Source organism: Diorhabda sublineata, chromosome 5, assembly GCF_026230105.1.
Source record: "Diorhabda sublineata isolate icDioSubl1.1 chromosome 5, icDioSubl1.1, whole genome shotgun sequence".
Lineage (NCBI taxonomy): Eukaryota > Metazoa > Arthropoda > Insecta > Coleoptera > Chrysomelidae > Diorhabda > Diorhabda sublineata.
In genome coordinates, this window is record NC_079478.1 from 17,287,930 (window position 1) to 17,310,488 (window position 22,559).

Consider the following 22,559-nt stretch of genomic DNA (forward strand, 5'->3'; position numbering starts at 1 on the left):
TCAGTGTAAAGTTTGACGTTAAAAAAGTAAACCAGAGTTACGCAATAAATTAAAAGAAAAAAGATGTCCACCGAAATTGTGAAAATCGAAAAATCGAAAATCGGAGTATCGAGCCATCATCAAGTACCTGTATTTAAAAGGGTTAAGAGGTAAGCAGATTTACAAAGATATGCTTAATACCCTTGATGATCAATGTCCTTCGTATGCGCCCGTGAAAAATTAGACTGCAAGATTCAAAAGAGGTAAATTTTCCATTGAAGGTGATGACCGATCGGGAAGGCCAGTTTCTGTGTCAGTCCCCGATAATATCGAGGCAGTTCAAGACATGATTTTATCAGACCGCCGATTTGGGCTAAAACGGATATCTAAAGCACTGATTAAAAAGCTGAATTGAATTCAAACAATGATATAATTTTTTTTTAATTTCAATGGCTCTTTATTCTTAAGCAAAAAGTTGAAACTTTCCACTCTCAAATTGTTTACCAAACAAATCAAATTTTTCTTCTGGTGCGAGAAAAACAGTGAGACAGCCGCGGTAGTATTGACCACCGCCTCTATTTTATCGGCAGCTCTACAAACCACCAAGTGCCGTCCCTTGATACCAATAAATTAATCAACTCTGCCAAACATTGCGGAGCTTAATGGCGGTTCTATTCGACTATCGGCCATATTTTCGAATTGGGGATAAAGTCAATATAAATAGAGAAATTTATTTAAAAATAAATGTTTATTACTATATACTTTATAGTGATAAATATTTAGAAGCTATTAGTAATTGAAACACATAAAATAATTTGATATAGAGATATCAATTTCGCATTTTAGGCGTCGATGTCCAACTGTCGTGCTTACGTTTTTGATGCTTACCATTGAACTACTTTCATTCTTGATCCATTTGATAATGTCAGTCTCTTATTTTCATTCTATATGATGTTAATTAACAGTGACTTGTTCTTTTCTCAACAAACTTTACAAAAAGATTCAACTCACTGTTTTCAGCCATTTTATTATAGTTGAACTCGGGCGACCACTCAGTCAATTTGTTTTGAAAAATGTCTCAAATTGAGCTTCGTCTTGTCATAAAATTTTTAACTGAAGAGGTAGTAACACCAACGGAAATCGAAAACAGAAAAGTTGTTTCGCTGGGGACGAGAATCATTAGAAGATAACCTATGTGCGGAAGGTCCAGTGACGGTGATCACTTCAGCAAACATTAAATCATCAAAACAAGTGTTTTAAGAATCCTACATGAGCATTTAAATATGACAAAAGTCAGTGCAAGTTAGGTGCCTCGACTTCTCAGCGCAGTGCAAAAACAGCGTCTAGTAGAATGTTGTGAGATATTTTTAGAGCTTTGCCGCGAGGATCAAAACTATGGTCTTTTACTATGATCCAACATCGAAAAGAGATTCCATAGAGTAGAAAGGAGAACCCGTGCCATAAAAAACAATGGAGAATCAAGCCCCAATTGAAATATGGATTTTTGAAATCAATGAATTTATTGATTTAAAAAAAAAGCATCAAAATTTTGAGCACCGCAATTCTCAACTAACTAATTCCCTCATATTGAATATATAGGTATTCGAAAGCTTGAAAATATATTACAATTAGTACACTTTATTGCGAATGACTTTTAAATACCTTTTTCCATTTGATTTTTGGCAATTCTCTTATTAGGATATTTGCTATAACTGCTGATAACTTACTTAACTATTGCCAAATACTTCACTTATAATGTATAAAAATACAAAAATTTTAATAATTTCTTTCAAATACTGATAATATGTATTCATCTACATTGAATTTCGATGTCCATTAAAACCCTCAAAATGATTCTCTAAAGACCTCCGATTACCCCCAACTCCTCAACAACCATTTGGCAATCAAAATATGTCATTTAATTTTGAGGAGAGTAGACCACATGTGCACGAGTCGATAGAACAAAAACCACCCCCTTACTCTTCTTGTTAGCAAGGGGTCGAAAAGCTTTTTTTACTTAAGAGAACAAAGATGTTCCATATAATGCACCAGCCCATGCTGCAAATGATCAAGGGACCTGTAGAACATCATCATTCATAGATCAAACAATAAGTTGACAGAAGTGATTTCACTGGGGTTAGATATAGGTTCATTCGAGGGTGTTTAGTATAAAATCGTACAACCTTTCTTGCTCCGATTAAAAAGTAATCAGTCATTTAACGGAATTAACTGTGGTGGTGAATAAATTGGTTGTTTTCTATAATAAATTTAAATAGAATCACTATGTATTTGGATTATAATCTAACAAAGTAGAAATGAAATTAGTTAGCTCAATTATCGGCACATAAAAACAATAAAATTCAAGTGCCAGTGGCGGAGAGATCTCAATTAATCATAATATTTTGAAATAATTTAGAACATTGGTTGTGTTCATTTTATATCTCACTGTTCTGTTTGATATTTGGCGAATACAATATTAGTCCGGTCGATTTAGACATTCGAAGCTACATAAATTCTCACCAAGCTGAAAGTCGGTAAGATTGTTTAAAATACAATGAAAAATAAAATTTGAAAGTTCCCCATCATTCCCCTGTGAGGAAAAATTTTTATTCAAGGTCAAAGGTAAAAAAAATGAGTTTTTCACGATTTTCAGCAAAACGGTAAGTTTCATCATAAAAATAAGCCGGACAAAAATTGTAGATAATAAAATTATCTACAAAAAACGTATCAACACTTTTTTAATAGCAATCGTTTCTGAGATATAACTATTCAAAAAATCGCGAAAAACTCATTTTTTTACTTTTGACCTCGAATAAAAATTTTTCCTTACAGGGGAATGATGGGGAACTTCCAAATTTCATTTTTCATTGTATTTTAAACAATCTAACCGATTTTCAGCTTGGTGGGAATTTATGTAGCTTCACTCTTATTTTTTAGTCTAATTTGACGGGACTATATTTTATGCTAGTCTTTTAATATTTTTTGACTGGTATTATCGTTATTTTGGTACTTTCATATCGATTTAAATGAGCTCTTTATTTTCGGAAAATATAACCGGGGTCAGGTAGATTATCTATCAATGACTGCGTATCTTAACCCGGAATGAGATTTAGATCAATGTTTCAGAACGTATTGTTTAATTTTCCTCGAAATTTTAAAATTTGAAATATGATCTACAAAAGATTTTTATTACTTATTTGCGAGTTAATCCTTAAGAACACTCTAAGCTTACGCTTCTGCCTTCCCAGTTCAACTTCTTAAAAGCATACTGCAGTGGAAAATGTTGGTTATATTCCATCCCCTTGGCACACTCCAAATCAACCAAAATAGCAGTAATCTGAGTTGCTCTGAAGCCAACTACTATAATGGATAAAATAACATTTTGTGAAAAGACGTGTTCATTGTTTCCTAGACAAAAGAATCATTTATCAATGACGTTAATATTCTGGCACTCCAGCAAGACACAGTGCAATTTATTTTTAGAAAGGGGCTTTTACCATGTAAATATTATCTATAGTGCTAAGTCCCATTCTAAAATCAAATTCAGTTTGCTTCACAGGTTCTTTTGCGTCATCTTCTGATATCCATATATGGATGTTTGCGATCATTTCTGACCATTTCATCTTGTCTCTGGTAGTTTGAATTAATTCTCCCTTGGTTCTTATCACTGTCTAAATTTTCATATTGGGGAGCTACAACGTCCTTTTTCTACCCAATCCCCTTCTTTCTTCTATTTTCCTTTCTATAAAGAGTTGAAGCAAATGGTACCTCCCACTCCCGTATCACTCCCGTATCACAGGTCCAAGGTATGCCATTTCTCTACGTTTTATTTTGCTTGCGGTAATGGAACTTTCAATATTCTTCGGTAGATCCACATGTCGAATGTCTCAAATCTCTCCATGGTGTTAACTTTTAGTGTCCACCCTTCGATACCATACATTAGTACGTACCATACGTAGCATTTTGTGAATCTTATTTCGAGGTTGAGGTCAAAGTCAGAGTTGGTAAACATGTTTTTGAATTTTATGAATGAGATTCTTGCTTTTTCTATCCTGCACTTGATCTATACGTCTGCTGACCAGTCTGCAGATAATTAACTTTGATGCCTAATTGTTGACCCTCGAGAGCTTCGTGAAAGGTTTAACAGGAGGATTTTCTGGGCCTTCGAAAATTTGTTCTCAACTCCAATTTCAGCTGATTTGTTCCAAAACAAGCTTTCAATACAAACTATATCTTCTGGTCTATGTCAAGTCGCAGTTCGGAACCAGGGCTGTGACTAGTGCCTTTCTCGTACCTAAACCCCTTCTAAATCCTATTTGAGACGAACCAATAGCGCTTTCGCATTTTATGAAAATTCTGTAGGGAATAATTTTCATAAATATTTTCCGAGTATGAATAATTAATCTGTGGTATTTGCATCTTGTTGCGTTGTTCTTTTTTTACCGTGGGATGAAACGAGAGATAATCCATTTGGTTGAAAAGCCTTCGAAGCCTTTTGATACTTCCATTTTTTAATGGTTTGTGCAGTTCAACAGGTACTAGATGTGGCCAAACCGTTTTCTTATATCTCGAGCTATTTATAGCTCTAGTAATCTCCTCTGTTGTAATTGACAGTCCAAACAAATCATCCAGTACACTTGCGATGAATTGTATTGAAATACGTCTTATAATTATGAAGATTCTGTTGAAACTTTCCGTCCCAATAAAAGAAGGCACTTTTTTTCATAATTTTTATTTTTTAATACGCTCAGTCTCAAAATGGGTGTTTACATATGCGATAACATCTCTCTGTAAGGTTAGAAAAAAAGAAAAAGTCGTTGCTAGTCAGTTTTGATGAATATGGTAGTGGTGAATGAATTCGAAATGCAATTCTTGAATTCTAGCCATGGGGATCACTGTGTGAGAAGATGCGTTCTATTAATGGAAAAGCACATTCTTTGTCTTGACCGCGCTAGCTTCTACGCAATTTCTTCCTTAATCAAGTAATGATGCGTAATAATCTCTTGATTCATCTTTTTAAAGATAGTCGATAAAAACAATCCTATGAGTATACCAAAGAAACGGCCCCCTTTACTTTCCCGGTTTATGAAACGTTGCCTATTTCTTAGCATGTTCACCCTTTGCGCACTGTCAATCAGGTTAATAAGGTCATGTTTGAATTCAGCTGCCCAAAATTTTAGAATCGTAAATAATGGTGTAGACTCTCTTTACACATTTGCGTAGGCGTATTGCATTTCAAAAATAATACTCAGTTTTCTCCATTTTCAAAAAATCTCTACAAAGATTCACTTAATTGGTTGTCAAACATAAACTATGCATAAAAATTGGATGAAATTTGGATGAGAAACACCCAACACATGCGTAAATATATTTTCCTACTCTCTACCAATAATGTATTAATAATAATAATATAATAATAACTCTGTTTTCTATTGTTTGTGAAGAAAATAATTTCATTATATCATATATTCTTATACACTTGAGCAAGAAATCTCTAGTGTTGCCGACGAACTCTTAAGAAAAACGACAATTTTCCCGGATGATCCCATACAAATTCCTTTTAAAGAGTGTCATCGTCTGGCACAATATATAAGTGTAAGTAAGACTAGGAGTAGAGGTATACCTATCTCAATTTTAATTATAATTCTGCCAGCTCTCTCACATTTACAGTCATTTAAGCGAGAACAAACTCGTGAAGAGACATCACAGATACCCTTGACAAAACCCATTTCAGCGGAATCCGCCGCCTCGACGTTTACTAATCTGAGTACAACACAAAGTACAGCGAAGCTCTACTCGAAAAAATCCACTAAAATTTCCCTGAAAATTAAACCTTCTTTGACACATTTAATCTGAGTCTCATTTCGGTATTATCGCTCCCAACTGGGGGCGATAGAAGCCGTTTGCTGGTAGTTTTATAAAATACAAGAGTTGATCCAAAGAAATTATATTATAAGTTATATTTATAATTTGGTTTTGGAATAACTTGAGAGATAAAGTGGTGATTAGATAATTTATGAATAATGAACGTGGCCTTTTAATAAATGCTCAATACAGCAGCAATTCGACGAAAGAAACTTACAGATTATTTGGAACAGGAAAAAGTGATCTTATGCTGTTCAATCGCATTATTAGTAATAAAAAGTTTTTTTATTACTACGACGAAACTAAGCTCTAGGGTGAACAGTGGTTATCATAAATTGATCTAATACCAACAAAGTCGTATTAACATGAATAACAACTATGCTTATCTGCTTTTTTGACAGCTGCGGGGTCCATAAGGAATATGTTTCACTTCGGATGACTTTAAATCAAAAATTCTATCATGATAAAATTTGAAGCAGTGTCATCAGGGCACGCCCAGATATCTCAATCATTCGAGTCTTGCATCACAACAATGCACCCTGCCAGTGTGAGTTAAGTGTGATGCAGTTTTTAGTTTCTCGAAAGATTCCAGTGTTCCATAGCCACCCTTCCTTTTTTTTTCCGAAATAGAAAAACGTTGTAAAGAGAACGATTGAAGACATTTGAACAACTATAACGAGGACGTTATCGGTGGCTCCAGTCAATGGCGTCTAAAATTGTTACAATGCCTAGAAAAGTTGTTTGAGTTGGTGTTTTACTACAGGAAGGAATGATTTGGTTGTTATTGAATGATTTTATAATAAATGATTTCCACATTCTTATTTAATACTTATACCTCGTACATCGACTTGCCATGTTTCCTACATAATTCCTTCTGTAGTTTAGAGTAGTGTTGGTGTTGATGTAAGGCATAGAACTTCGGAAACTACTTTTGATTTCCCTTCTATATTCTGGTCGATTGAACATAGTACTGAATCAACCGTTTAGCCAGGTTTTATAATTTAATAGTATATAATTCCTTTTAGTCCCGCCTCAATCCAGGCTTTGCAGTCTTTTAAGTTATTTTCACGCTTCTACCACGTTCGGTTGCTTTTAACGTTCTTTAACCTGTCGAAAAAATGCTCCCATTTTATATAACTGTTAATTAAATTTTATGCAGTCAAGTCATGGGGAGTATTTTTGGATATCCAGTTTTTGAAAACTGTGGTTGATGATCACAGCATCAGTGATGTCTTGTCAGCTTATATATATATCTATATATATATATATATATATATATATATATATATATATATATATATATATATATATATATCCATATCAGCTGCAAAATTTTATCGGTTTTATAGTTCCAGGCCTGTTGGAACGTGAGGAATTGTTTATAGCCAAATTTCTATAACGGAAACATGGTACATAATTCTATATTTACTATAGGCTTTTAAGTCCCATGGCTTATTTTTATTCACAGAAACAGGATAACTGAAAATAATTTAGCTTCACGTACAGTTACACCTCAAAATGTTTACTTGCAGTTCTTATGTCAGTCAGTATGCGTGGTTTTAAGCTGCATGACGATAATACATCATTATACACTGGACAACAGACAACAGTTAATCAATATACACCCTATTTGGTAGATTTGGCCATATGTGATTTTTGTTTATCCTTCAACCTAAAGAACGATTTACGTGGTCAATATTTCATGACGGAAATGAAATAGATGAAGTAATTCATCAATTTTCGAGTGCAATCCAAAAGAGGAGTTGTTTAATGGTTTTAACTTGTTATTTTGGTTACAAAAGTGCATTCATATAGTTGATAATTACTTCAACATAAATAAAATATCACTTAACTAAAAACTCTTGTAACTAGTTTGTATTCTAAAAATATATAACATCAATTATGTATAGTGTTAGTTACATTAAAAACCCCCGGATACGAACTCCTTTTTTTCCGAAATAATCTGCTTATTAATGATTTTTATTTAACTTTATGAGGTGACACTTTACAGTAACTTCATTACAATGTGTATCACTGAAGAAATTACATAATAGTGTTTGTTATTTTTATTATGAATAGATGCTCTTTTTAATGTAATGAAAACAAAATTTTGTTTTTAAAAAGAAATAATTATGAGTCCTGTAAAATATGTAGTCAATATGTAAATTATGATGGTAAAATAAAAGTAAGCGTAAATTATATCAGAAGATACGACCCTTTACAATATTATCCGAGTGGAAAAACTCACCCTTCGTTTGCGTGGTCAAATAAAATACCTATTAATTAGTGTAATTCATATATCTATTAATTTCAGATCTTAACATATATCTTCCATATGTTTCTAATGTCCGAATTAGAAAAGGCCACCTTTATTCGTCGACACGGAATATTAACGAAGATGTTAAATATGTAACAAAGGCGTACAGACAAAATTGATATAAAACAATTAAAAATAATGATAAGAGTTATGACAAAGTTTATGCTTGAGCTTAATGAGATTTGTCGACTATAGAGGCAATTAATTTGACCGCTTAAGGATACGCAATCTTTACGACAGTCTCTGAAAGTGTCAAGAAGAAGAGCAAACACGATAATAGTTCCTTGAATTGTAATACCGACAAATCTTGAAGGAGTAATTGTAAAGATATTTCTTTTCAAGCATAGTAGACATCGGTTCTAGCTCAAGAAGCTCGATGGAGACGTAGCTAAAGAGGTTTTCAGATTATACATCTGGAAAGGGCCAGCTGGAGAATATGCGGCTGAAGTTAGAAATAATATTGACGAAAGACGACATAGGACCACTATGACTATTTCGTACTTGTAGTTATGTTGGAGACTACTAAGTGCAAAGTTCGAGATTTATTGAGTTAAATAGTCCGAAACTTGTTAGTCGCAAAAAGTATTCCAGAAGTACTAACTCTAAGAAGAAGTTAGTGTACAGAAGCTAGATAGGTTGTGACTGTTTTTAAGAGTTCTAATAAGACAATACGAGAGTATTTTAGATTAGTTAGCACTGCAACAGAAATAATATTTGACAGAATAATTTATATATAGGATCTTAGTACAAAGTAATAAACCTCAATTTCTTCATCTTTTTTCATAAATAATATGACAATCTGGTGTGTTACAATCAGGCGCAGATATAGGCCCGACTTTTGGGAGGGGAGCTTTCAGATATTTAAAAGGTACTGGTATTTTAGGAAATGGAGAATAGAGTAGCTCTCAATCAAAACACCATATGCAAAGAATATTAAAAACTGTATTCCAATATTATTATTACGTGAGTATGATGAGTAAGATATTTATTTATATTTAGAACATCTTTTATATGATGAGATGTATTAAATCTATGTTAAAGTCATCTTAATCTCACAGCACTTCATACGACCATATCTAGTGACCTAACCACCCTTAAATCATAGTGCAATTCTAATCTTCTCTGTCTCAAAGTTTCTAAAACCAAGTTTTGTCATATAAAATACATTGCAGTCTTCTTTATTAAATATCACCAATATTGATGTCGTTTAATCTATAAAATTCTTAGTATTTGTTGTGGTCAATTTCTTGAAATGGGAATTCCATATTGCTGCCATATCTAAAAAATTAAGTTTCTCCTGATTTGCAATGAGATTAGTTTCCAAATAACTGAACTTATCCACCTCCTTAACAATCTATTATGCCCTTATTGAGTCGCATCTACGATATGCCCTTCCCTTCTGGGGTTCGTGTGGTGCCACTCAATTTGAGCGAATCTTTAAACTTCAAAAAGAGAACTATTGGATATATACTTGGACTAAATAGCAGGGCTCACTGCAGGGACTTCTTTAAAAGATTAAAAATTCTGACTCTTCCTTCCTTATTCATCTTTGAATCCGTTTGCCTAATTCGTAAGCACGCTTCTCCAATTTTAGGCTATCCACTTAGGAACGCGGTGAACGACCTACTACACGTTCAGAATTAGTTAAGGGCTCAATATTTAACAATGAACAGAAATGCACAATCACTCGCCAATTGAAATTGAAATCAAATCGATATCATTTTTTCTCGCATTCCGTAATAATTTGAGTGCATTTTTACTGAAAAGTGTCTTTTACTCTGTAAAAGACTTTTATTTTAATAATAATATTTAATTCCGAGCATACTGCATACTGGTTTAATTTTGCTATAGACTTATATGCTAATTATTACCTATAATTTTGTTACTCATTTTAGTTTTCTTCTGTATATTGAGATTTTATGTTTTTTGTATCTTTTAGTTATTTTAGGTTTGTTATTTATTTATTTTAGGGTTGTTTTTTAGTTTTTACAAGCTTTTGTCCACAAATTGTAACAATTTTTTGAAAATAAAGCATTTCTCCCTCTCCCTTAAATAAAAACAATTTCATTAAACATTTTTCAAAGCAGTTTTTACATTCTTAGAATCTAGGAGTGAAAGATTCTAATTCAAATTTAGTTAGTAGCTATTGAGTCATTATAGTTTTGTTCAAAAACAACCTTTATTTAGAGTTTTATTCACTTGGTTTAAAATGCTTTGAACTATCGTCAGAGCGACTTGAAACAGTAGTTTTGAATAACTGCTGCTACCACTAAAACAATATTTATAATTAGCCTCTATGATATGTTTTTTTTTCTGAAAAATCCTGAAACAGATGCTTACTCTCCTAACTGTCAGGATTGTTCAACTCCTTAACCGTGTTCTGTTATTCCCTTCTAGTAACTTTATTGATCATTTTCTCGCATTTCTTTTATTTATCATTATTGTTATGGTCATACGATTTTACACATTTCTCTCTATATGCTTCTGATTCAATCATAACTTTCTGTATGTAAGTTATTTTCATAGGGGTAATTTGTTCTTCAAAGAGTGTACCTCTATTTTCAACTCAATACCATCTATTTTGTTATTGATAGAACCATAATGGCTCACCACCTTGCCAAAAAGTTACGAAAATATATAGAAAATACGAAAATACGAAAATAGAAAATAAAGAAATTAACAAACAATATTCTTATTTTTTTATAAACATTTTTTCCCGTACTGCCTCTGCTGTTACGCCCATGGTAAATGCACGAAGGATTCCAATTACCCACAAATTTTCAAAACCACGTCTATTTCCGATTCGGACAAAGTCCACGTGGCTACATTTAACACTCATTTATATTATCAGATGCAGTTTTTATCATGCTAACATCTACATGCCAACATTTTATTATGTCTATCTGCAACGACAACGAACCATCGCGTGTCATTTGTTGTTCAGCCGGGCGAAGTAACTATTTTAATTGATTTGAGGGTTTGAGAGTTTGAAAAAGTAAAAAAGTTCGATGGGTAAAGTTTTCATAATTACAAAAATGTACAGGCTTGTAACACAAAGCAGTGTAATTGCGCATTGTTCATTTGAAAAGTAATGATAAGACATAAATATTTGGAGATGTGAAAAACAGTCTGGCTCCAAGATTCATAGTATAATTGGATTGGTGGTCTGCTCTCATATTTTGACCGTCAGTGAAGTATAGCTGTGATTGATCTCACTTTAATCTTTAACGGAAATTCTTCCATACAGGAAAGGAAGATATGGCGTTATAAACTGAAGGAGATTATAGTACGGTAGCTTAAGATATAAAGTAGCTCTGATTCACATTGGACTTTTATTGGCTTTTCTAGCTATTAAATAACGAGACTGGTTACGAAAAAGGGTTTTATTATAAAAGTTATTATATATTCGAATGGTTCCCTTCAATACACTCCCCTTCCCTCACCACTCACCTTTCCATCCCTTTTTTCCATTGATCGAAGCTGTGCTGGAAATCTTCTTTGGTGAGTGCCTTTAGGAGCTCTGCCGTTTTTTGCTTTACCGCTTCCATCGTCTCAAATAGGGTTCTTTTCAAAACAGATCTTTTTCTAAGCTTTCTGGCTTTTCATGGAAATTTGAGGAATCAGATCTTCTGGCACCAACTTCGCACAGACTTTTGTCATGTGTAATTCCTCGTATAAAATTTTCTAACCTTTCCCTTATCGGCGTTTACCGCCTCGGCAATCATCCGGATGGTCATTGGACGATCTGTACGCACAATTTGGTTGATTTTGGTCACTGTTTCCGGAGTTGAAACAGTCATCGGGTGATCTGGGCACTGGTCATCTTAAGTGGTCTCTCGGCACTCACTAAAGCACTTACATCACTTAGTTTTCTTCAATTTAACGAGAAATTTGAGATTGATACGTTGTTCCTGTTTTTCTTCACACATGGTTTTCGACATGTGAAAAAAATACGTTCGTTTTAAACCGCTACCGCACAAATACTATAATAGTGACGGAAACGTGTTTTGGGATTTGCATAGACAAGATATCTAGATACCCAATACACTACTCGTTCTTTACTCCACCCGCCTAGGGCGCCCTCTAGGCGCGCAGTCTCGTTATTTAATAACCAGATCTCGTATATAGATGAAAATGGTAGAATCGCCAACAACTTAATCTCTCCAATACCTCAGGTATTACGTTTCTAGGAAAGTTGACTTTATTAAAAGTAAGATGATAAGGTTTCGTTCAGGGGCAGGAAAAAACAATTATAGTAGTTAAATAGTGGTTTTATGTGCGCTAATCTTAAGGTAGAGAATTTCAAAGAGATAACTCAGTAATCAAAGGTCGATAAATACTTAGAACGTACATACATACCAACATAAAATATATACTAACGTATTTACAAAATGTAAAATTAGACCTAGTTTCGCGTACTTAACCCCTTTTTTTGCCCTGAAGTAGGGTGGACGCTATGTCTCTCTCACAGCAGGCTGTGGGACTTTCACCTCACTAAACCTCCCTCCTCTTTATGCTCCAAAGGGAGTGATGTATACCGGGATGACAACAAAATGTTATATCAGCGTACCTCACACTTTCTAGCATCCTCATCTCTATTTACTCATATGCTTCTCTATAATTCTTTTCTTTTCTATTCAAAACTACTGTCATTAATTCCGTAATCGTTTTCCATATTATCTCGCCTGTTTACCGTGTATCCTATGATCTCACTGACCAACGCTATCCCTCTAATTTTGTCCTCTAGCACAGTCCTTTTTACATTTCACCGTACAAGACATAGATCATCCCTTGTTTTCTGGATTCTTTTCGTGAAAGTCCTGTGACAACCTGCGTAATGTAATAAGAAGTTGATCTGTGTTTGCAGATTACCCAGCTTCTAATGTCTTTTATTTGTGTTGTAGTCCCCTGAGCCTCTATGTTCAGCCTACCCCACCTCTATATTATATAGAAAGCATCTAATAAGATATATAGGCCGCTACTAATATTCTTCTATGTATGTCCCCCTTGATTGGATCTCATCGGACAGGTGCCACACATCCAACCCCAAGGAGCAGCGTAGCTCCGCTCGCGACCACCAAGTATTCGAGGTCTGCTCCCCTCGTGGCCATGAGGAAAAGTGATCTTAACTTTTCTATCCAGAAAGTCGCGCCGGGTTTCGCGTGAGTAAGAAATAGAAGGAGGTATCATGAGCAGTGCGGAAAGCGAAGAAATGTAAGTATGTTGGTTTTTACTAAAACGTGCTACCAGGTATATCGGGGAGGATTAAGAAAAGTGACTTAAAATTCCAAAATGGAGGCAACTTGGAGTCAGACATCGATTGGTCGGTCAGGAGTAGAAGGAGTTTTTAATCCATGAAGTTATTCGGGATAACGGTCGAAGGATGAAACATTTCATGAATGAAAGTGTACTTGTGTTCTGTATTTTTAAATGCGAGGGCACATGGCGTGGTTATCACATTTTATAGTAACTTTTTTTCATTCAAGCAGCTCCAATGAAAAAATCTGACGAATTCAAATCTCGTCCAAATCATTTAGCTTAAGACTTATTCGATGATATTACTGATTACCTCCGTTTTGATCGTGCCTTAAGTTCGTTGTCAGTCCACTGATACGGCCAGATTTGAATTCAACTGCTCAACGACTCAGTTATACCAGTGTCGAATAGAAACTAAGTATCCAAAAAGTCAGAAATTTTTTGAGCATCTTTCAATGCTCGCGCAAATATAATTCATAACTTTAAGTGATGATATCTTCAGGTCGAGGTCGAAAACTTCTCGGATGACCCTTGTAGATGTAAAAATCTTGAGCCTGAAGTAATGCGATTTATCCAGATATGTTTATTATTTATTGAAGTCGTGATTCAACGACATTTAAAGTAAAGTTTCTCAGTGCTAAGAACCAGGTGAATGAATAACAAATGTCACCTTAGTTTACCATAAATATTTGACATTAAGGCAAAAATTTCCGCCTTATTTATTATTTATAATGGTTTGCGATAAAATTATTTTATATGATGAGATGATTGGCTTGTGACTGAAGCTTTAAGGACAAATATTATCAGCGAAACTGACTTAAGCTTTTTAAAAGTATGAAAATAGTAATTATACTTATATCAAGTTGATACACGTATTATCAATGGTGAATTGTTAAATTTTTTTGACTATCACTTCGTGAAGCCTTGGTTTATATGCATATTTAGTTCATCTTCATATTTCTGCACGAATTTATAAACGCCCTGCTTATATCTATGAATAGTTTATGAAAATATTGAAAATCAAATATACTAAAATTTTAAATGAAATTAACCAAATTTTATGATATCCATGTAGTGCTGAAACTAGATTTCTCACGTGTAATGTTACAGTTCAAATGTTTTAAGTTTTGTACTTAAATTCTGATCTAAAACCAATCTACTTTGTGACGTCAAATGAATAGAACGGCGTCGATATCAAAAACACAATCTACTCTGAGACAACTTCAATTAACTTCTACAAAAAGTCCTCCATCTAGTGGGCGTTATACTTTAGTCGCCAAAGAGAAGCAGAGGTCTTATATTTCTATTGAACGTTGAACGAAAAGAAAGATCAAATATATTTGATGAAAATGCTCCAATCGGTCTTCTCTCATCGTTTCCGATTCACTTCCGTTAATCGAATATTCGTCGCCACTTCGTTCACTTCTCTTCGACGATTGGAAAAGTATGACACAGGGATGGAGTTGGGAAGAGGATGATGGAAAATATTCCGAAAATATTCCTAAATTATTCAATATATTAGTGATCTAAATAAATCTCATTATAAGAATATATAAAATAAGTCTGGATTTCAACTAGATCCTTAGTACCAAGTCATTACAATGTTCTGTTTCACAATTTAATAACATTTTGAAACAACGCACCATCTTGAGTATTGGGTGTATGTCGATAAACAACCTCTGATAATAGAGTTCGGTTCTTTAGGTCAAAACGACTGATCTAGCAATACTAAGAAACAAAATGCTTCACCTACCTAACGGCAGACTGTTGACCCCTCATACACAGTCTTGTCACAGACAGTGTGTTGGTTCGTAACCGAGAACAGTAAAATTAACGACAAGAAGATCAGTTTTGAGTTGGCACGATATAGAAATAAGCTCATTTAGTTGGCAAGTGTGAATGAAGAATAAGCACTGCTCATTAAATATGTATACGATAAGGTCAGGAAAGTGTTTCTGACAACCTTCGAAACCGCCGATATTCTTTAGTAATGAAAACATCGAGAAAGTGAGGAAATTACTGACAAAAGATTGTCGATTAACTGTTTTAATTGAATCGTTAATCGTTATCCAGAATTTAGGTATGAGAAAAAAGCGTCGTCATCTAACCTGACCAGAGGATTCTTCATGTTTCAAAGGTTTTTTTCAGCACAGGTAATGTATACCTTTGAAAAATATATATTTGAAGATATGGTTTTAAATAGAGATTAAATTTTAAGATGTCGTCTTTTTCCAGACGACACAAGTTTCTCTTGGAGCACTCCTGATCTCACGGCACATCAGAGGACCACATCTAGTGACCTAATCACTCTTGAATCATGGTGCTATTATAATCTTCTGGTCTTAACTTTTCTAAAAAAAATTTTATCGTATAAAAACACATTGCTACCTTTTTTATTAAATAACATCACCATTGACAACGTTTATTCAGTGAAATTCTTCGGGCTTTTTGTGTTATATTGTATATCTTAATCAAACACATTTTTTGATTTCTTTTAAACGGTATATTGGTTCATAAAAAAATATATAATTTCAAATACCTAAATGACGCGCCAAAACGCATTTTTTGTCATATGACTGAGTGTGACGTTTTGTGACGTAGAAAGTAAGTAAACAAACTTAATATTATCACACCAGAATGGTATGCACATTCAATAGTATTTTCTATATAGGGTTTGTCATAAATGCATTTGCAGGTTTATTTGTGCTTTACAATTATTTGTAATTAACCCATCTTTTATAAATAAATTATATGTTTTTGCACTTGAGGGACATTTTATTTCTACTACATATTGTAGTAAGGATACTGGGGTGATAGTAGTAATCCTACAGGTTGTAATTTAATTTTCATTTGTGCTTCATTGATCGGCAATTCTTTTTCTAATGTTTTTCCTTTTTGCATTGCTACAGTTTCCTTTATTTTAAACTGCCCACAATTTGTTCTACTAACGTGCCTATTGGTGTTTTACATCTTGAAACTTCATAAATGCAGGATGCCGAAATGCATCCAAAACGAAGTTGATGCCACAACTTATTATAACTTTGGTTACTTGTGGTATTACAAGCTTCTCGACTCATGCGGCTTTGTGTATATTCCAGGAAAGCAACTGCAGTGCTGCCTCCTTCTGATATAAAGCCTATCAGAAGCTGGTGTACACCTAATTTATTACAGGATGTATCCTTTATAAAATATTTTAATATATGGCAACTTAAATTTTCCTCTTTGGCAGTAGAAACATAATCTTACAGAAAGTTTCCAGGCGATGGAACTGGCGACGAGCTAGGTTTTATTTTGCCAAGCTCCTCTATTTTTACTAACGCCTACTCCCAATAATTTTGGTTTAGTCCAATAACATGCCACTTTAGTAGTTGTAGGCTACTCACTACGCATATAAACGCAACGACATGCAACCACCTAAAAAAATTGACACTGGTAAAATAAAGAATTATACAAGTAATGTATACCTAAATATGCTACACAATCATCACATGCTGATTCAACAATGCTTACAATATTCTGCCTTTTACAATACAGTAAGCACCTCCTCGTTTTAATTGGACGTATCCAATGGCAGCATCCCTATAGGTGCTTCGATCAGCACTGAAAGATAATGCAAATGTTTTGACATCGAAAGGTTCAATTAAAACAAAACCTTCAAAGCTATCATCTTTATGACTACATTTTAAGTTCAAGCAAACAAATGTGATAATGACGTTACTATGAGAAAGTCTAATTATTACTACTTACGTATCTGCTTTTAATAATAATAATTGATTATTACTAAAAAACGTAGCAATCATGAATGCATTTACTTTAAGTAAATTGTCCGATCTTGCTTTGATAAATCCTATTTCGACCATCATTTCACTTAGAGTCTTTGAAACCCTTATAAATCGCACTAAACAACCAATTACCTCCATTTACAACAACAGAATTTCAGTATTTACTTACTTTCTACGTCACAACCGCAGTAACCAATAGAAACATGTTTTCTGTCACGTGTCATTATTCATTTTATCATCAATTTATATTTGCTATTTATAATATTTTAAGTTATAATACAATTCAGCCTAAATTCATAAATAAGAAGTGATATATAATTTTTTAATAATGTTAAATACCCAAACTACCAACCACTGCAAGCACTCTATTCTTTATTTATCTTTGAATCCGTTTGCCTAATTCGTAAGCACGCTTCACCAATTTTAGAAAGATCGTTGCACAGTTATCCATTTAGTAATGCAGAGCACGACCTTTAACTATCTATTCCACGTCAAGAATTAGTTAAGGGCTCAATACTTTACAATGCAAAAAATGCACAATCATTTGCCAATTGAAATTAAATCTATAACATCTTTTCCAATATTTCGCAATAATATTTACTGGAGTGCCTTCTACTCTGTAAACTACTTTTATTCTAATAAAAATATTTAATTCGGAGCGCACTTTTTAATGTTATTACTGATTTTTAATACAAATCACTACCTATTTTAAGATTGCCGTATTTTATTTGTGTCTTCAATTAGTTATGTGTATGTTTGTTTTTTAGTTTTCAAAAGCTTTTGTCTACAAATTGTAAACAATTTTTTGACGAAAAAGCATTTCTCTTTCTCTATCATTCTAAGTCTACCAAAACAACTTATTCTAGTCTCTTATTTTATATCGTAATTATTTCTCTGTAGTTGAATGGAAGGTGGTAGTGATAGGTATTATTTAAAAGTTGTTCGACGCCACTGTAGACTCTTTTCGATCTCTCTTTCTCAACATTTCGCCTTGCTATTGTCGATGATCAATTTTCAAAATGGCGCAACTACAATTCCGAGATTACGTAAAACTCAATTTGTCACCGCTTTATGTACTAAATTGAAGTTTATCATGAATAGATGAAAAGATTTTATTGAACACATATGTTTATACAGGATGAAAACAGAAATTTATAGAACTATTAGAAATTGGAAAACAAAAATGGAAAATTGGATTTTATAAAATGAAATCAATTAAAAAATAAGAAATGAAATTTTCTAGAAATATCGAATAGCTGATATGAACTCTGTGACGATTAAACAATATTATTTTAATTAAATTTCCTAAAATAGCACGCATTAACGATAGAAAAATGAAGCTTCATTTTAATGTCTTGTGTAATCACATAACATTTACGTTTTATGTCAACTCCTGTGATTAATGTGAATAAAGACTTATCCCAATTAGGAATATTGGGTGGAAAATGAACGACAGCTTCTGGATTATTGGGTTTATAATTACACTAAATAGAATTTCTTTATGCATTACTTGTATATACAATTATACATAATTATATGTATACTTCTGCATACCACTGTATACGCCTATATAGAACTATATACCCATATACTATAGCTATACCATGTATGATTTGATAAAAATCTATATATATTTCCTTTCATGGCCTCTATCTAACACTTATAGTAAACAGCTCGAGCTTTATATCTATATTAACATAAATTCCTAATTGTACATTAACTACCTTTTGGATGTTTAACAATATAATGAATGTAATTTTGATTTTTAATCTTGTTCTTTGCGTCGGTTCAACTTCGTTCATATTGGCTGTGGAGTTAATAATCACCGCAAATTATTCACTGAGCAGGACTTCTCACTATTTCTTTCTTTACCTATTTTCTTAATAAGCTCGAAATGGCACTATACGGTAAGATGGACGGTAGAGTTTCTCGGAAGAAATTTACTGATGACAAAATTAATATCACTATTATAAAAACGTCGACTGTTTTCTATGACATTTTTATACTAAAATTATAACGAGTTACATCGAGTCCTAAATTTCGACATCACCATTTCGATCTATCGTTGCTGGCAATACAAAATATCTCAAAGCACCAGGCTGTGGACTATATACCGAAAAAACTAGGGTACTATCGGCAGAATAAATAATCTTCAGATGAACAATATCTACTGACAAAAGTGATTTTTGTGTTTGTGATCTTTGGCGCATGTCGTAGGTATGATTTAATACGTTGGGCACTTCATTGTTCTGTTTTTGCTAGATGGAAGAAATCATATTTCAAGAAGTTTTACCATTACCAATGAACGATGTACGTTCGAACCCTGTGCAATGTATCGTTGATATGCAGATCTACGGTTTAAAAGATTATTTCTTACATTCCAAAATCATAGGTATTACACCTGACATGTTGAATGTCATACCATCAGTGATGTCCAGAAGCTTTTGCAAAATACCTGTATGGCGTTATTCTAAAGTAGCAGAAGGATATATTGAAGAATCCATACAAAGAAAAATAGAAGTATTACAAAAATTGTTTAACTCTTATCACTTGCAAAATTCAAGCTCTGCGATAATCTGCGATAAGATAAATCAAAACAACTGCGAATCGTCTACTCCAACATTTTTAGTTCTAAAGAATGAAATAAAGAAGGGACTAACTAAACTTCTGTAATAATACATGTTGTTTTTAGAAAAGTGTTATGAATAAATAATTGAATAATTGTTTTTTCTTATAATTAATTTAAATTCAATTTATTTAGCGCACGGAAAAAAATCGGATATAGGAAAAATTTCCCATGAGCTGGTCTGAAAATGCCACCTTTAAATCTTTGTAAAAACAGATAACAACAGGGACTTTCCAGATAAGTATATTAAAAATACAATTATTTTTATTACTGCCAACGGCTAACGCAGAAAAAACCGTTTTGTGTTCAGATGGTAGCCGCTGAAAAGTCAGTTACAGGGGAAATTAATAAAAGCGTGTTTTAGTAACTATTGGAAGACTAGAAACATTGCTAGTTGGAAATTATAAGTTGACTTATCCTAAAAGTTCTGAATCCTCCATGAAATCTCTCACCCAGATTATGTTTAGAGTATAACCAACGAAAAAGGTTCGAATCTAAAAGTTTAACAAATGATCAGCATTGGAGTCGGAAAATTATTCCTGTTGAAGAAGAAAACAGGAAGTTTGAAAAGGGAAATCTATTCTAAAAAGATGAAAATGCTTAAATTGATAGTTGCAACAACTAATTTTTACTTTTGATGTGTCATAAAAATTCGCTTTGGAAAGTATGAGGCCCAACATCTTATTCCCATTAGAAGTTGAAACCAGATTTTTTTAAGTGATGTTCAAAAATTGTATCTCATGATTTGTTCATGGGCTCAAATATCTTACCCATGCCAGTTTCGTCTTCATTCCATTACAAAAAATTCACTAACCTTGGAGCACAGTTGCCGCTCTGTTTCTCTTTAGGCCAGTACCGCTGTTTACTTGAATTGAGAGATGAATTGAGATCAATTGAAATGAGTTCATTAGTGTTTTTTGAATTTTGTTTCAGTCCTTATAGGTATTATATTCATTAAGCAAAAAGCAGCAAGTATAGCCTTAAACCTTAAACTTTTCTTGGTGTAATTTATTAACAAAAGTTTTTTCGCATACAAAATAATCCCCAGTAGCATAGGAAGCCCTAAATTCACGTATTATATATACATTCTAATGGCGTACATACATTTTTACTCTGAATGTATTAACAGCAGATCACCAGTGCGATTCCGAGATAAGCCTCACGTCCTCCATCATAATAAAAATGAGAATATATGTGAGTGGAAGCATCATATTTTTATTAATTACCGTTCCATTTTTAACAGAGTTACAGTCAGTTGCCGTTAGTAATGGTAATAGCACCCAAACAAATGCTTTAGGTACCAAAATATATATGGCTATAATAATAATTTACTCCTGATAGTTTAAAATACTAAAGTTTTTTATTTAGCGAGAATAAATTGGAGGAAATGGTGATTTTATGGTTATGTTAAGTGAAAGCATTGTATAAAAAATATGGGTTTTCCAGCAGAAATACACGAGGGTTGTTTGAAAAGTTTCCGACCTAACGAAAAAAAAAGACGTTTTCAAATAATAGTTACCATTTTCTTCAAAATAGGCGTTTTATATGGATACACAATAAATGATCATCATTACTCACTTGTGACTTCGACATTAATAATCGATTAATGTCGAAGCTCTTGTGTGATATTATAATCGAAGTATTTGATGACTGCCAATGAGATTATTGATCAAAATTGATATAACAATATTAATTTTAATTTGTGATTGTGATGAAGTTGAATATAATAACTATTCTTATGAATGATCGGGAAAATTTATGGTTTAATAAAAAAAGCAGTGTCAACGAACAAGAAAATAATAAAAACACTAAAACATAACAGCCTTCTTTCTGCAAACAATATCCTAATGGATTATACAGAGATAGTTTCATGTCTCGCAGGTTTAAATCTGTCACAAAGTATCATTAATCCAATAATATGCAGTTCTTTCAAAGTCACGTTGATAAATATTTTGTTTTAAAAAACCCCAAAGAAATAAATCTGCTTATTCAAATCTCAAGTATTTATTTTTCATAAACTAATATCTAACTGTAGACTGATTATGTTTACAATGTATCGAAAACCTAGATTGATCCAACATCCGTAACCAATACGTTTCAAAAAAATTGTTTTCACATTTATTTTTCATCAGATAGAAAGCTCGCTCATATTGTAAACTCAATCGAGATTTCGATAATCTTCAAACATGAAGCTAGTTGATGTTTCGGTCTATATGTCAAAATAGATGAAACTTCAGTTCACCATCTATTGGAAATAATGGTCTAAGCATTCTCTCAAGAATACAAAAACCATTTTGTCGACCAATAAGGTGTAATTTTTACGACTTAAATCACGACTATGCGCTTGTTGATTCGTCCTTTACTGTTGCAGAAGAATTAGCCACGTTGCGTTACGATTTATTACCTCATCTGTCATATTCACCTGATCTGGCCCAATGAAAAATCATTATTTCGTAAAATCTTCCTTATATATATGTGTCGATGAAACACCGAAAGATATTTATATTTTCTTCTCCGTAATTCCGTCGCGAATTGTAAATTTTTCGCCTCTCTTTAAGTTCAAAACATACTTAATTATACAGTACGTTCTGAATGAGAAATTAAAATAATACTAATAAAAAAATTATCTAGCTACTTATCTCAGGGAAATTTCATCTATGGAAAGTAACTTTTTTTACGATTTTATTATGTGTATAAAGCTGCTTGAGGGTACCATTGGCAATTGTAAGCTTAT